We start from the raw sequence: 17,365 nt of genomic DNA, 5'->3' as shown, positions 1-17,365 counted from the left end.
ATGCAGCCCCTAAAACCTGAGTCTTTGTGCCATTTGATATCTCTGCTCCAGGTGGACAAAATCTGAACAGGGCACAGAGCACTTCCAGCAATGAATAGGGCTGTGGAAAACATTGTTTTTGGTCTTGCCAAACACCGATGAAATAGGAACTTGCATTGCAAGTTGGATCATCTTAAAAGATGGTCCAGGTTGCGGGCAGGCCCTCAACACAGCTCCACGCTCCTCCCCAGCGTGGGTAGAATGAGGCTTTCCATGCCACGGTGGCACCACGATCACCCCAGGCCTCCTTGGCCAATCACTTTGAGTGGGGTGATCGTGGGGGGTTATATAAGCGGCAGCGCGTTCTGTGCTGTGCATCTGCTTCGCACTGCCGAACACCCGCCCACCTGCCCTTTTATTTTAGGTGTCCTCTGGCCTTGCTTTGGACTTTGGTTGGTCACCTGTCTTGGGATGGGGGACAGGTAGGAATTTTTCCATTTGGCAGATTGGCATGTGCTGGTCCCGGGGGCTAACCGACAGGTGAGGTCTGAGTCCAGTCCGAGGTCGAGGGTGCAGTATGGAGGCAGTCCATCAAATTAGAAGCTGGGTCCAAGGCAGGGAGTCGGGTGAGGTCAGGAGCTCCGGCAGAAAAGCAGGACAGGGTGCAGGCTTGGGACTTGGGGCTGGCTGGCTTTTATCTGCCCCGAGGCATAGGGCGGCCCCGGTCCACAGGTGACTCACCTCTCCTGGCCTGGAGGCGAGCACTCCTCCTGTGGGAACTTAGTTCCCTCTGCCTCTCTGCCCTGAGCCTCTGCAGCTCAGGAGAGGCTGGAGGGTTGCCAGACCCAGAGGCAACCTCAGCTTCCTCTGATGGGGCTGAGTGTGGAGCACCTGCAGGCAATGGGTCCTCCATCCCCTCAGGAGCCAGAGCAGACTCAGCTGGTGCCTGCACCTGAGGATCCAGCACAGGTGAGGACCCTTCAGGCTCATGCTCCAGCCCCAGCCCTGCTAGTTCTGGAGGCGGGGAATCCTGTGCAGGCTGGGATTCCTCAGGTCCAGCCTCTGAATCCGATTCCCAGGCCATCACAGGCATTGGCCACTGGGTTTTCGCCTACCTCTTAGCAATCGTCACAACTTTGTAAGGTTTGGCACTTAGACATTGTGGGGGAGGGGAGGTCATTGCCTACCCTTCCATGTCCAAGGGTATTCTGTTAAAGGAATCTGGGGCCTGAATCCTGTCTGAAGTCTTAAGGGGCTAGGGCCATGCCTGGCTTCTGGGAACACCGAGGAGAGCTGCAGGCGGGTTCCCCCAATGTGGCTACCTCTTTTAGTGGTTTACCCTTTCATGACTCCCTGCAAGGTGGGCAGGAGTCAGATATAGTCTATTGCCAATGCCTAAGCCAATACCACTCACAATAAAGTTGTGGCCTAAATTTTGCCCATTAACCCTAAACCAAAATTCTGTGTCAGTGTGAATTTATTTCTTATGGAGGGCTGGCTTGGGGCCTTGACACGCAATTCTCTTAGAGCAGGGTAGAGAACATGTGGCTCTTCAGAAGTTATTAGACCCCTGCTACCATAAACACCAGGATGTGGGTGGTGCTGTGGGTTAAACCACAGAGCCTAGGACTTGCCAATCAAAAGGTCGGCAGTTCGAATCCCCGCGACCGGGTGAGCTCCCATTGTTCAGTCCCTGCTCCTGCCAACCTAGCAGTTCAAAAGCACGTCAAAGTGTAAGTAGATAACTAGGCACCGCTCCGCCGGGAGGGTAAACAGCGTTTCCATGCGCTACTCTGGTTTGCCAGAAGCGGCTTTGTCATGCTGGCCACATGACCCGGAAGCTGTATGCCGACTCCCTCGGCCAATAAAGCGAGATGAGCACTGCAACCCCAGAGTCAGTCACGACTGGACCTAATGGTCAGGGGTCCCTTTACCTTTACCTTACCATAAATACCAGCTAATGGTCAGGGATTATGGTAGTTCATCATCATTAGAGGGTCACACTCCTGTCTTACAGACCCTACTGGAAGAAAATGTTGTGTCTGTTCTATTTAATATTTTCAAAAATCAGCAGTTAGGAAAACCTTTGGGGTCATATTTTAAGAACAGCTTTTATGGAATTGTATTTTATGAACAGCTTTTATGAACCATTTCCTTGAGTCATCTGAAGCAAAATGTTCTGCAGCCAACCTCTCACTACCAAATGGTGCTGTGATGTCATCATGTCCACTGGATGATCTTTGACCCATATGACTAATCCAGGAAGAGAGAAGAAACAAGCTGACCTGAAAGAGAGAGAAAAAGTAATTGTGCAAAATTCACACAATCTTAGTTATAGGGGACAGTGTGCCACCCCATTGAAATTGCTAGTTTCTGCCCAGCGTTTAAACTGAAGAATAGCACAGTTTTGATATGCAAATTATGTAGATACTTCTACTCTTAAATGGGTCATGCTTCACTTGGATCAAGACAAAATACACTCTGATTTCTATAATTGGCATTATCTTCAGTTTGGGAACAAGCTATAAGGGTTTACCATTACAGTGGTACCTCAGGTTAGAGATGCTTCATGTTACAGACGCTTTAGGTTACAGACTCCGCTAACCCAGAAATAGTACCTCGGGTTAAGAACTTTGCTTCAGGATGAGAATAGAAATCATGCGGCAGCGGGAGGCCCCATTAGCTAAAGCAGAACCTCAGGTTAAGAACAGTTTCAGGTTAAGAACAGACCTCCAGAACGAATTAAGTTCTTAACCCGAGGTACTACTGTATAGTAAACTGGGTGTTATTAATACCTTTAAATAGCTCATGCGAATCTTGATAAAATGCTAACTCGAAGTTCAGAACTAAGGTTATTTCATATATAACGGAAAATATCAGTGCTTGTGGATAAGACTAATGATTCAGAATCTATGCATCTAATGGAAGACATCCAAACCAGATTACTAACTCCTATATGCCTAGTTTTATGGTTATATGACTGAACCACTTCAGCCTGCACTTGGTGACTCAGATTCAAATATGTCATCTCCCACCTGCAGACTCAAATGGAGCAAGCCAAATGCTAGTTTAACAGTGAGAACTAATCCATGGGGACAAGGATGAAGTGATCGTGACTTGAAAAAGCAAGGACTTTTAAAAGAATAAATTTGAATATAACTTAACTACACTACACTTTCATACGTCATTAGGCTAATACTCTGCCTAAATATGGTTATCCATCATTTCCTGATTAAAGCTTTTGTGCTCAGTAACATATGCTTATGTGAAGCCAATACGTCCCCCCATTATTTATGCCATCAATTTTTTGAAAAATATATAGAGAAAGAGATATTCATTTGAGAAATTACTGTGCTTGCTGCAATCCTAATCCCAAATGGTGAGACTCCAATTACATATAATAGTTCAGGATAGTTTAAATGGTTAAACCACCATTTAAAAAAGATGGCACAACCTGCCTTGTTGATGCCACCCCTAAGTCACACATGAGTTTCCTGGATCATTTTCTTTTACTTTTCTATATGGTCTGTCTTTCCAGGCAGCTATCACAAAGTTCCTCCCACCACCAATACTTGGCCCCTTTGAAACAGAACATAATACACCCTTTTTATTTATTCATTTTTAACCATCAAAATTGCAGCTCGGTAGCTTCGATTTGCCCCATACCCAGGATAAAGACTCTGTACATGGCTATGGTAAAAGGACATATTTATGAAAATATAACAAAGACAACATGTGCCAAGCCAAAGAAAATCTTGTGCCTCCTTCATCCAAGCTATTGTGAAGGGAGGCAAAACCATTTTCTCATAAAGGAAGCCCTAGGTGTTTGCCCCAGCCCCAGCCCCAGCCCCAGCCCCAGCCCCAGCCCCAGCCCCAACCTGGTACTCAGTGATCATAAGCTGGCACCTGACAGGCTCCAAGATCATCGCACCAAGCATCCCCTTCCTCAGCCGGTCAACAATAGGGGTTGGTTAGTAGAGTAAGGTCTACCCAACATGCCTCAGATTGCTGGCCATTATCTAAACCTCTTACCTGCCCACACTAAATGCCAATAAACCAACCAGCCACATTAAGCACTATACATAAACTCCATCGCAAGGCAATCAAAACCCAGGCCCTTGCTTCTGAGCCAACATTCAAACCACTGCTGGCACTCATATTGATTGATACCATCTCCCTGCAAATTCCTAACAAGCATCTCAGCATTTAAATGTAGATGTCAACCAGCATGAGGCAGAGGGGAAATAGCTCAGGTTCATCTCAGAGCAGAATTGCCATAGGTACCAAGTTGTTCTGGAACCAATCAGTTGAGCAGATAGGAACATAATAGGTAGAGGTAAAGGATCCCTGGGCAGTTAAGTCCAGTTGAATTTGATTATGGGGTGTGGTGCTCATCTCTGCTTTCAGGCTAAGGGATCCAGTGTTTGTCTGCAGACAGCTTTTATGGGTCATGTGGCCAGCATAACGAAACCACTTCTGCTGCAACGGGACACCATGACAAGTGCCAGAGTCCATGGAAACGCCATTTACCTTTCCGCCACAGAGGTACCTATTTATCTACTTGCGTTGGTATGCTTTCGAACTGCTAGGTTGGCAGGAGCTGGGACAGAGCAACGGGAGCTCACCCCGTCGCGGGGATTTGAACCGCCAACTTTCTGATCAACAAGTCCAAGAGACTCAGTGGTTTAGACCACAGCGCTACCCTATAGGAACATAATAACCACTGGAAGATAGGACCAAACCACTGACATGAATGTGGGTCTCACTTCCCCCAGTGCAGGCTGCCTACCATCCAAGGAAATTTCAGTGACCGCTCTGTACCACAGACTATATTGAAATGGTTTGGATAAGCAGTTCTATCTCATAGGGCCTGGAGTTGAGTCTCCATGATAAAATGATTTGGAAGAGCCTTGTTCTACATTATGCTTTTTATTGTGATTAGACCACAGGGAGCATGGTGTAGAGCCTTTTCCATTATAGTAGCCAGTGTCATCCTGGTGTCTGATAAGCACTTCTTCATACATTCGACAGGTGCTACACAGCAGCACTTTCCACAAAGAAAATTCATAACATGTTAAGCAGACCCACAAAGTGTGTGATGATTCTGAGCTGGGAGTCCTACCGCTCAAGCAGAACACTCATTCAGCTCCTGGTTGCAACAGGAGTTGGCTAAGCCTTCATGAGATGGATGTGAATAAAGCCGTGTTTATGATGTCTTGGCTATGTGCTGCTTACTTGGCAGCAGCGGCAGCAACTAGGAAGTTTCAAAAGAAGCAACTGAATAGATTTTTTTAAAGGCTGTTTGATTAGCTTTGATTGACTTTCATCGTGCATTCTCTCTATTCTTCTCCTGATCAACTGACTATTAAATCTAAAGAGACAAGCAGTGAAAACATATCAGATCCTAGATCCATTATATTTGTTGAGGTCATTAGAGAGATGAGCATATTAAGCAGACCAATAACTCTTAGGTCCATCCATTTCCGTTCAGCTATTTTAATTTGCCAGCGTATCTTGGCATGGGAGGCTGCGGGTTTTGGATTCCTGCATTGATTCCCATTTAGATGTCTAAAGTCACTATGGAGAGTCAATGCATTCTACAGTTCAAGGATGGGCAACCTCCAACGTATGAGCTGAATTAACTCCACCAGGCCGCTCCAAATGGCAGCATGTTTACTCATGGGCCCCTGCATTTTGAACATATTATGGCAGGTGTTTTTGCTGGCTGCCAGTTTGTTTTCAGGCCCAATGCAAAGTGTTGTCTTTAACCTATAAAACATTATAAGATTTGGACCCCAGTACGCAGGGGGCACTGTGGGTTAAACCACAGAGCCTAGGACTTGCCAATCAGAAGGTTGGCGGTTCAAATCCCCGCGACAGGGTGAGCTCCCATGGCTCCTGCCAACCTAGCAGTTCGAAAGCACATCAAAGCGCAAGTAGATAAATAGCTACCGCTCCGGCGGGAAGGTAAACGGCGTTTCCGTGCACTGCTCTGGTTCACCAGAAGCAGCTTAGTCATGCTGGCCACATGACCCGGAAGCTGTAGGCTGGTTCCCTCGGCCATTAAAGCGAGATGAGCACCGCAACCTCAGAGTGGGTCATAACTGAACCTAATGGTCAGGGGTTCCTTTACCTTACCTGAATGAAAATCAATTGTTGTTGTTTTTTAATTATTATTATTACTATTATTATTATTATGCTTAAATTCCACCATTTGTATTTTATGACCCCAGGGCAGGTTACTCTTTAAATATATTAAACAATCCATAAAATACATAATTGTAAGTATTACAATACTTACAAAGATTTTAAGTATTACTTGACTACCCAGGCCTTAAGATCATCTACAGAGCCCTTCTCACAGTCTGTCACAAATGTGAAATGTGTCAACAAGAAAAAGGGGTGACTCCCTGCCTATGCAACACTCTCCCCCAGGGAAATTTATTTGATATCTTCTGTACAATCCCTTCAGTGTTATGCAGAGACAGTCCCCACCCCCATACAAGAATGTGTGTGTGTGTGTGTGTGTGTGTGTGTGTGTGAGTAATTTTCAGTTTTCACAGGGGAAAGGATTTTAGGGTTTACAGCTAACATCTCCCTCTCAATGACAGTTTTATCGTGGTTGCTATTGTTGTTTCTAGTACTGGGAAGCATCCCCCCCCCATCTATTGTTTTGTGTAATGGATGGGTGGGTCATTGATGTTTTTATATGAGATGTAATTGTATTTGTGTATTTTAAATCATATTTCTTATTTGTATGTCGCCTAGAGGCTTCTGTGTAGGCGATGCACAAATCGAATAAATCATCATTATCCTGCTAAGAACAACTGTGCTTGCAGTTCTCCAGTTTCCTGGAGAACCAGCTCTCAAATAAGGCAGAAGTGTACAAAAGCCACTTCACACAAGTAGCCCTAGAGGATGATGATTGATAGATAGATAGATAGATAGATAGATAGATAGATAGAGATAGAGAGATAGAGAGATAGAGAGATGATAGATAGATAGATAGATATAGATAGAAAGTATATGAGACTTTATTCACGATATATGAAAAACAAGTGAATTGCACACTCCTTAGAATTATTCCATCTAGAATGTTCTTAAAACTGTCAGATATGCTCACAACATTCATTTGAAATCCCAACTGTGTGATAAAGAAAGGCGGAAGTGGAAAAATTTAACTAAGCAGTTCCAAATCTTGTGTGTGTGTGTGTGTGTGTGTGTGTGTGTGTGTGTGTGTGCAAAAGCCACAGCCAATACGGCTTGTATATTGCCCTCTGCTTCTCCTCCCTAAATTAGTCACACGGGGGCTCTCACCCAATCAAGGGTCATAATCTGTTCAGCCTATCAGATGACATCGATTTGGCCAAGTGACAGTAAAGGAGGATCCAAAGAAACAGGCAAACCCATTGAAACAAAAAGCCAGTCTTCAGAATTGCCAAAAGTGTTTGCTAAAGAATAGTTTCAGCTACGCTAAATAATATGAATGAATGAATGAGTCCCCAGTCTTTCTAGAAGCCCTTTAAAAATTCCACAATGCTCTACTAGGTTAAATGCTAAGCATGTTAGAGAGATATGTTTGTTGGAGGGATTGGAAAAACGGTTCCTCCACACATCCCTTCCCAAACTCAGGGCAAGCAAAGATCATGCCTCCATGAGTGAGAGATTGTGGTTCACTGGCTCCATTTGTCATCCTACTTTATCCCAGTCTTTAATTAATTCATTAGGCTTCAGCATATCCCAAGATAGGACAAGTGCTGGATGAGCCACAGCTTGAAGAGCATCTGAGAACTATATCTCAATAGAACAGCATTCCCTTGTGACGCATTTAAAGTGGTTGTCTAGGCAGCTGGGCTGCCCATGTAGCAATGTTATATCCGGCATTGCAAAAATATTTATAACATGTTGAGTCATTAAGGGCTGGGCTGCACAAATTAATTTATATGATCTGTCATAGCATTATGTAACTGTTTGACAATGGACCTATGCCTTCCTCCTTGAAATTGCTGAGCATCACTATCACTGATTATTTGACCAATGGTGCACATGTACTGTACTTAACTGGATGAGAATGGGTATACAGTGGTACCTTGGGTTAAGAACTTAATTCGTTCCGGAGGTCTGTTCTTAACCTGAAACTGTTCTTAACCTGAGGTACCACTTTAGCTAATGTGGCCTCCTGCTGCCGCCACACTGCCAGAGCACAATTTCTGTTCTCATCCTGAAGCAAAGTTCTTAATCCAAGGTACTATTTTTGGGTTAGCGGAGTCTGTAACCTGAAGCGTCTGTAACCTGCAGCATCTGTAACCCGAGGTACCACTGTATCTTGCCTTTGGGTTTCAGTATATGGAGAATACAAACTCACTGATCATCACTGGAGCCAGTGTGGTGTAGTGGTTAAGAGCGGTGGATTTGTAATCTGCTGAACTGAGTTCAATTCCCTGCTCCTCCACATGCAGCTGGTGGGTGACCTTGAGCTAGTCACACTTCTCTGAAGTCTCTCAGCCCAACTCACCTCACAGAGTGTTGTTGTGGAGGAGGAAGGGAAAGGAGAATGTTAGCCGCTTTGAGACTCCTTCGGGTAGTGATAAAGTGGGATATCAAATCCAAACTCTTCTTCTTCTTCTTCTTCTTCTTCTTCTTCTTCTTCTTCTTCTTCTTCTTCTTCTTCTTCATTTTGGATGGGATTGTTAGGGACGACTTTGGGAGCAAGCGCCTGGAGTAGTAAAGTTAGAGTTTCAATTTCTGAAATATGAACCCGAGCTATTATTGGCAGTGTTATTAGTCTGACAACCTGAAGAAGGAGAATCTGGTCAGCTATTACATTTTTAATTCTAGGTATTTTAAGCAGCCATTGAGGGATTAAAAAAAAAGGAAGTTGGCTTTTATGGCAGAACAATTATTTTCAGGAATATGCCTGAATGTCAGCTAATAACACTGCCGGTAAAAACTCAGGTCTAGACAGTGCTCTGTCAAGCACTTGCAGTTTACTCTTCCATCTGCAGAAACCCAAGAGCCAAAGTTAATTCTGTACACGTTGCTTTCCTAAACACTGGGAGATCATCTCGGCACGCCATTTTGCCTGTGGGAACCAGGCAATGGATTCTTGCCACTGAGCAAATTGTCACAACCGCATTATCTCCTGATAACACAAGGCAGCACAGCTTATGTCATTCAGACGGGCACACGGAATATTCTATGTAAAGGCTTAAATTGAATAATTCCCCTCCAAGGTACAGCATTTCATCATGTTATTACCTTTGCTATTCACTCTTATCACGCAAGCATTTCCCTGCAGCTCTTCTTAAGATGCACCCATTCTAGGATAGCTTGAATCATTGCGCACAAGTGATGCAGTTTCCATTTAGTGTGTTCATTCATCCACCACAATTACTTCTAAGCAGTCCTAAGAATTATTCAACAAAAAATTGTGTTATTGAAAGTGAGAGAGAGAGACAGAGAAAGATTGGTCTGCTGGGAAGCTGTTAATGGAACACCCTTTCTCAGCTACATCATTAGCTCGATTGGGAATGAATACCCATTTTCCAGGCAAAGTTCTCTCTTTTGTTTGAGAAAGAAAAGTGATTTACAACACAATTCTCTGCATGTCTACTCAGAAAGAAGTCAGATTGAATGCACTAGGTCTTGCTTCTGTGTAAATATGTTTAGCATTGCACTGTTAATTACTTAAAGCCACTTTGGCTGTCGGTTCTGCATTTTAACATTCCTACTTAAAGTTGGGAAATTTCACCAAACACATTCTGTTTATCTTAAGACTGGTGTTCGTGTTAAAGCCACTTCCGAGCTGGAGAGGAGGTGGGGTTGCAGGCTTCACGCCCTCCCCACATACACGGGGGCTGGCTTACAGCCCCCGCGAGACTGGGGGAATCCTCGGACGTGTCATCTCCTTTGCCAGCCAATCAGCTGGCCTGGGAGGCGTGGCCCGCGCTATTTAGGGCTGGCGCGGCCGAGGATTTCCCTCTTTCTTCGCTCCAGCTGCCCCGGTTTCCCACCCTCCCACCCTTTAGGTTTGGCACTCTGACATTGCTATGGACTTCGGTTGGTCGCCGTCAAGGGGCCTGGTAGGAATTTTTTCCACTTGGCAAATTGGCACCGGCCATTTGGTTTTTCGCCTACCTCATAGCAAATCGTCACAACTTCCTCGGCATTGGTGGTTAGGCATTGGTGAGGGTATTGTTATGCAGATGAGGGGGGAGGAAGCGCCATCACCTTCCCCCATATCAAAGGGTAGTCTGGTAAAGGATTCCGGGGGGCATTGCCCTGTCCGAAGCCTATGGAGGTGTGGGCCTAAGGCACGCCCCCGAGCGGTGACCCCGGGGCAGCTCCTAGTTGATGTGCATCAGCAGGACTCCCCCTACTGGCAGTTAACCCTTGCCAGTCTTCAAGCAATCAGGCTGAAGCCGGTTAGTCGATAGGACCAATGCCTAAGCCAATACCGCTCAATTCCTGTAATCAATAAAGTTGTTGCCTATTTTCGCCCATTAGCCTAAAATATTGGTGTCTTGTGTCTTTATTTCTGATGGGGAGGTGGGAACTCGCCACACACTTGTGCATATATAATGTTGCTCTGGTTGAATGTTTGGGGGGGTTTCCTTGCCTGCTAGAAAATCTCTAATGTGGACAATTTGAGAGGAAAAACTTTTGTAATGTATTGTTTCCCTTTTTATTCTTCTTTTGTTATTGCTTACTTTTCATATTATCCCAGAAGAGAAGAGCTGAATACAGCTCAAAATGTACATGGCTTCATGTTATTATTATTATTATTTTGTAATCTATAGGGATGCATGAATCTGTCAAAGCTGGTTTCTCTCAGTTTCTCATTTTTCCATCCTCAACTTTAGTTTGCTGTATTCCATAACAGTTTATGATTTATATATATAGCAAATTTCTTCCTGAAAATCTGCCAGCTTTTTAGTGTGCATTTCTAATACACACATTTGATTTGTACAGGTAATTCTGCATAATATGCAAATATTTTTCTTTAATATAGTGCATTTTTTATGTTGTTGTCCCATAATATATGCATTTTAGAACACATTACTTAATTAGAGACATAGAATTAAGAGACATAGCTGTGTTTAAGTCTGCATGGTCAGATTTCTGGAGGTATGAATTTCTCTTCCATCTCTTTAAATTCCTAAAAATTTGCCTTTGCCTTTAAATATTAGCCACACTAGTCATGGTAGAGAACAAGGAGAGACACAGATAATAGGCTTGTAGCTGAGGTAAAGGGACGCGGGTGGCGCTGTGGTTCAAACCACTAAGCCTCTGGGGCTTGCTGATTGGAAGGTTGACGGTTTGAATCCCCGCAACAGGGTGATATCTCTTTGCTCTGTCGCAGCTCCTGCCAACCTAGCAGTTCAAAAGCACAACAGTGCAAGTAGATAAATAGGTACCGCTCCAGCGGGAAGGTAAATGGTGTTTCCATGTGCTCTGGCTTTAGTCACGTTGTTCCGTTGCACCAGAAGTGATTAAGTCACGCTAACCACATGACCCAAAAAGCTGTCTGTAGACAAACGCCGGTTCCCTCAGCCTGAAAAGCGAGATGAGCTCCACAACCCCATAGTCATATTTGACTGGACTTAACCATCCAGGGGTCTTTTAACTTTTTACCTCTAGCTGACGAAGGAGCCGTATGCAGAAACTGAATGCGATTTCAGTTACATCTGTAAATAGGAAATTGTTATAACTTTCCTGTTCTTTTGACATCCTAATGCTAGTTTATTATTTTGTTTGTATGCTTTGGGGGGGCAGGGTGGGAAACCATAAATAAATAAAGAAGCAAGCAAACTAAAGTCATGTGTCATTCACCTTGTGTGTACTAAAGGTAAAGTTAAAGGGACCCCTGATCATTAGGTCCAGTCGTGGCCAACTCTGGGGTTGCAGCACTCATCTCACTTTATTGGCCGAGGGAGTCGGCGTACAGCTTCCAGGTCATGTGGCCAGCATGACTAAGCTGCTTCTGGAGAACCAGAGAAGTGCATGGAAACGCCGTTTACCTTCCCGCCAGAACAGTACCTATTTATCTACTTGCACTTTGATGTGCTTTCAAACTGCTAGGTTGGCAGGAGCAGGGGCTGAGCAACGAGAGCTCGTGGGGATTCGAACTGCCGACCTTCTGATCAGCAAGTCCTAGGCTCTGTGTGTACTATGCAACTTAAAATGTGTATCCCTTAGCCATTTTGCATTTACTAACTAGACGGCTCTGGAAAAGCCTGATTTGATCAGCCTAATGAATAAATAAACCCTATTTGGAAAGAATGGCAGATGAAGATGATGAAGAGTCCTCCAGAAGGAGGAGGAATATCAGGAAGAATGGAATAAATTTAATGATTATTTAGTTAAATTTGTTAAGTTAAATTAACCGGAAATAGCTTGCAGATACTTAATAGGCTTAGGATTTTATTTATGTTAAGTGATGAATTAATATGTTTAATTATATAAGGTGAAGATTTAAGGATGTTAATGTTTAAGTTAAATTTCATAAAAATTGGGATTTGGAAAACCGTTAAAAGGACATGCAATGAAATTCAACCAAGGGGAAGCGAGGAAGTCACTTAACAAAGTTAATAACTGTAATTTTCAATAAGGCTATGATTTATGTTTGTTATGTTTGTTTGTCTTGTGTGTTTGTTTGTTTGTTTATAATATTGTGAAAACCAATAAAAAAGTAAACCCTATTTGAAAAATCAGTCTTCTGCAGCTCACCTTTTAGCAAGACTGCTGATGGTATCCTGCCAACCACTGCTGACATTCCCTTTAAACATTTCTTGCATCAGGTTCCGAAGCAGTTGCAACTTATCCCATGTCAAGGGCAGTAAATGCATCATTTTAAATATGTCTGAAACCTCTGCTAAATAACCATATCAGCATGAAGCTGATAAAACGGTGGGGTTTCCTCCCCGTCTTCCAAGATGTAATGTGCCTAGATGATGTGTCAAGATGAAGCTCTCCATGCTGAAGCAGAGCTTGCCACAAGGTGACAACAGAGTTCATCAAGCTGCAAATGGATTCAGTCTCTTCCTTTCTGAAGTATCTTTAGCATTGAACACTGTAGGAAACATAGGGGTGCCATACGTCCGGATTTTCCCAGACATTACCAGGATTTCAAAGGTGTAATTGATGTCTGGGGGGAATTTCCAAAATGTGGTGCCTGGATCTTAGGCAAGTCAATCAAAAAAATCATGTTTCGATTTCTTTGGGTTTTCCGGGGGGGAAATTGAGGTCTTCCTTAAAAAACTTCTGGAGTGTCCTGACTTTTACTTTTTGAAACATGGCAACCCTAGGAAATGTATTTTGCAAATCTGTCTTTTGCAGTTCTCATGTCCTAAAATGTGATGGGTGGATAGTCACGACTATGGTGAGAGGGTCACTTCCCCTCCAGCCTGAGAACTGATTTATTCTTCTTTCATAGCCGAGTGAGGTTATCTTCCATGAACACGGTTTTAACAGTGAGTCCATAAGTGACTGTGGAGGCCAATTCTGGATCCACATGTCCTTCCACAGTGGGGACATTTGTTTCTGGATGGGAGTTGATCACGGTGTGGATTTGCCAAGCGTGCCTTCCTCTTAGCACGTTTCTCCCTTGCATCCTGAGTTTGAGTGTCTTCAAAGTCCATGGCACCTTTGGTAAAGGCTGTTCTCCAATTGGAGTGCTCGCAGGCCAGTGTTTCCCAGTTGTTGGTGTTTATACTACATTTCTTTAGATTTGCCCTGAGAGTCTTTAAACCTCTTTTGTTGACCATCAGCATTACACTTTCCATTTTTAAGTTTGGAATAGAATAGTTGCCTTGGAAGATGATAATCAGGCATCCACACCACATGACCAGTCCAACGAAGTTCATGTTGAAGAATCATTACATCCCTATGGGTAGGGATGACTGGAATTGTAGTCTAAACCATCTGTAGGGCATGAGGTTGAGGAAGGCTTACATTGCAGATCCTACACTGGGCTGGGTGGCTTCCAAGGTCTCCTCCATGATTCTATAGCTTGGGTCATGTGTAATTTCAGCCTTGCAGTTGGAGGTGTGAATTGACTCAGTTGAAAAGTTTGGGGTAGTGTCAGGTGCTGTGACTGTTCCAACTGTGACAGACCAGCCATACTTACGACAGTTTTTGATATTAGAATCAATATATGATGACCATGCATGTGTGAACCAGCAATTAAGAATTAATTGTTGAAGAAACATTCCTATTCTTTACATGTTGCTCATTATGTGTATAGCAAATGTGTGTAGCAAAAACTGAATTCAGGTGCAACTTTCTAATTGCTTTTTACCCACCAAAAAGCTTTGCAGCACCGAAGAATAATATCTGCCAAATGGTGCCTTGTTTTTCTTTTAACTTTCCCAGCAGGACCCTCAGGGATGAAAAATAAATACATTTCAAACAAAATCCTGGAACAAGAAGTCCCATGAAAATCCTAAGAATTACAAGCCGTGGTTATGAAAATTATTGTGTATTTTTCAATAAACCCCAAGTATGTAAAGGGCATATTTCAAATACCACAGCTAAAGTACATAAAGCTATACAGGTTAGACCTTCAGCTGCTGTAATTCATCATAGCTTTATTGACTTCTGTGGCCAAGCGGCTGAATATATCTTTTGTAACAGTATATAACTTGCTTCTTAAAACTTCTTCAGTCCCATTTGCTTCCTATTGAATTAGTTATATGCTTTGGTTTCGGAAATGCACGTTGCAGCTAAGGTGAACTATTGAGGCCATTTCACGAGGCTACATAGCTCTCTGCAAATACAATAACCAAACACAGAGAGCATTTTAAAAGTTTGCTTTTGCTGGGGCAGATCATCAGTGCCTCCCTTCCAGAAGTATGTATGACAGAGAGTCTTCTCAAAACTGGGCAAGGGCTGAGTGCTTTGCATGCAGAAGGTCCCTAGCATCTCCCGGCAGGGCTGAAAATGTCCATCGTCTGAAACCCTGGAGAGACACTGCTAATTGGTGTCACAGAGCATGCCAATCAGTAATCACACAGTCCACAGTTGGAGTTAACTCTTTCTTAGCAAAAACACAAACTCCACAGACTTTCAAGGACTCAGCTCCCCCCCCCCCCTTGGCAGTAGATAAGCAGAACAAAGCAAAAGGAGTCTCTTACCAGTTAGACATTTTAATGATCACAGCGAGAGAACAAAGAAACCATTCCTAGGAATGAAGGTACTCCCAATTAAGGATTTCACCCACTTCCTCCCTTGTCACCCACGTCACTTCCGCATCTTGCAACCTGATCTCGCAACCACTGTGCTTTCTGTGCTGCCACCTTATCTGCTCTTTTTGACCTTGGGCTGAGCGGATGGACGCTTTCCAGTGAAAGTGAGTCTGCTAACTCTCTCTCTCCCAGTTCTCTTCTCCTAGCTGTTCACCACCCACTTCTTCCCAACTTCTGTCTTCTGAACTATGTCCCTCTGCAAACCACTGTTCCAAATCTATACTGTCCCACTGCTCCTGGGAAGATTCAGGATCCTGTTCAGGAGCAGGGGAAGGGGAAGTCTCCTACCATTCCTCCTCAGTGCAGCCCTCCTCAGCACGGTCCCTGACACCTAATGAGCACAGCAGCTCATTTCTGGTGGGTCTTCCTCCATGAAATCAGTTGTTTGGCCCTCATTCTCCTTGACCTCTCTGCTGCCTTTGATGCACTTGATCTCCATCTCTTCCCCTTCCTTCCACCTACCCTCTCTCCAACTTACATCCAAAATCTCTATTATTCTGTCCTTCGATGCTTCTTTTCCTACCCCTCTAATTAGGAGCCTTTCTGTGAAGGTCTGTCTCTGCTTTCTCTCTTTCTACTGGACCAACTGACCAAGCAGAAGCAGAAGGGTAGGGTGGGGTGGGGTGGAGCTGTCTTCCTGACACTGGAGTCAATACAACTTACCTGGATGGGGGTGGGGCAGGGTAGCAGCGAGTTTGGGGCTGTATGGATGCACAACTCGTAGGAACACCAGGTTGGCTCCATGGATTTTTTTCTATGTCCTGGATTCTTCGGTACCCAACATCCACCATGCATGCAAAGTTTATTCTTGATATCTAGCTGTTTATAAAAGGGGAAGGTAGCCTTATTTTTCTTTTCAAAAATTGTTTCATCCTCACCAGTCTTTCTTTGGACAGAAATCTAATAAAGTTTGTTTTAGAGAGAGAGAGAGAATGACTTTGTGGCTACTTTGACAGGTCGAGGTGCAGCTTAGCTTGTCAAAAGCAGACGTACCTAGACACACTGTGTCAACTTTTGAGCTGGTTTTAATGTATGTCCAGAAATTATGACACCTGAGTTATCAAAAGGAGACAGTTTCAGAATTACCTGGTCTATTACTCAGTTGTACTTGAAACAGCAGCAGGGGGAAAATTAGCTATGCATCATCCACCTCTGTGATTTGCTTTCTCAGAACCAACACCTCCTCTTTGAAGTTTATTTTAAAAGAGCTTTAGGGTGACAACAGTTGGCAAATGGCTGTCTGATCTCATCATACCCAAAGTTAGGCGTAAGAGGATTGCAAATTCAGCTTTTACTGACATTGTGGACATTATTATTATTATTGGGAAGATCATTTTTGTCATTGAGAAAGTCATGGAAACATAAAGAGCATATTTGCAATTGTGAAGTGACACTTTCAATTTACACATCAGCCAACAAAAAATGCTGTTTTACAGGCAGGAGAGGAGATTCTAAGTCTTAAGAAGCCTTATTCAGCAAGCACTTTGATAATAATTATGTCATAGCAGAGACCAATTTGACTGAGCTGGGCCCTCTGTCAGAGACCTGCTGCATACCCAATTGAGAATGTGGACCAACAGCCATTGTGGGAGGGCATGTTGCTCAGTTTCTCTCTTTTTCAGGTGGGCAGAATCCGTACAAAGCCATGCGAGTCTGTAAGGTGCATTCGTGTGAAGACATAATGTCAAGGCCTCTCCCTTCCAGGCAGGGCGCATCAGCGAAAGGTCACAACACCCAGCCTCTGCTTTTTAGGTAGGAAAATCATCATTAAGTTACAATCACCAGTTTCTTTCCTTCAGACAAAATGCGCCAGCACAAGATCGCAAAAGCCAGGCTCTCCTCTTCTGGAAAGCAGCCTCAACAGAAGGTCACAGTGACCTTGGAAGTCACAATGGCCAGTTTCTCTTCTAGCAGCAGGCGGCATCAGAATTGAATCACAATGGCCAGTTTCTCCTCTACAGGGAGGAGAGCATCAGAATGAGGTCACAATGGCTAGCCTCTCTCCTACAGCCAGGGGAGCATCAGAATGAGGTCACAATGGCTAGCCTCTCTCCTACAGGCCGGGGAGCGTCAGAATGAGGTCACAATGGCTAGCCTCTCTCCTACAGCCAGGGGAGCATCAGAATGAGGTCACAATGGCT

The 17,365-nt window shown here is 44.0% G+C and overlaps 1 long non-coding RNA gene across 2 annotated transcripts; it reads right to left on the bottom strand.

Annotated features, from left to right (window-relative positions):
- Positions 1–2,099: 2,099 nt before the first annotated feature.
- On the bottom strand, positions 2,100–17,163 carry LOC310767245. Of its 2 annotated transcripts, XR_014550791.1 has the most exons (4): positions 17,007–17,163; positions 15,888–16,043; positions 9,238–9,385; positions 2,100–2,264 (listed from the first exon to the last, which is right to left on the bottom strand). It is a non-coding gene; the product is annotated as an uncharacterized lncRNA (long non-coding RNA). The 2 variants fall into 2 exon arrangements; XR_014550792.1 differs by lacking the exons at positions 9,238–9,385; positions 15,888–16,043; positions 17,007–17,163 and adding an exon at positions 4,012–4,168.
- Positions 17,164–17,365: the final 202 nt, after the last annotated feature.

This window comes from Podarcis filfolensis, assembly GCF_964270895.1.
Source record: "Podarcis filfolensis genome assembly, chromosome: 7".
Lineage (NCBI taxonomy): Eukaryota > Metazoa > Chordata > Lepidosauria > Squamata > Lacertidae > Podarcis > Podarcis filfolensis.
This window is presented reverse-complemented; position numbering and strand designations above follow the sequence as displayed.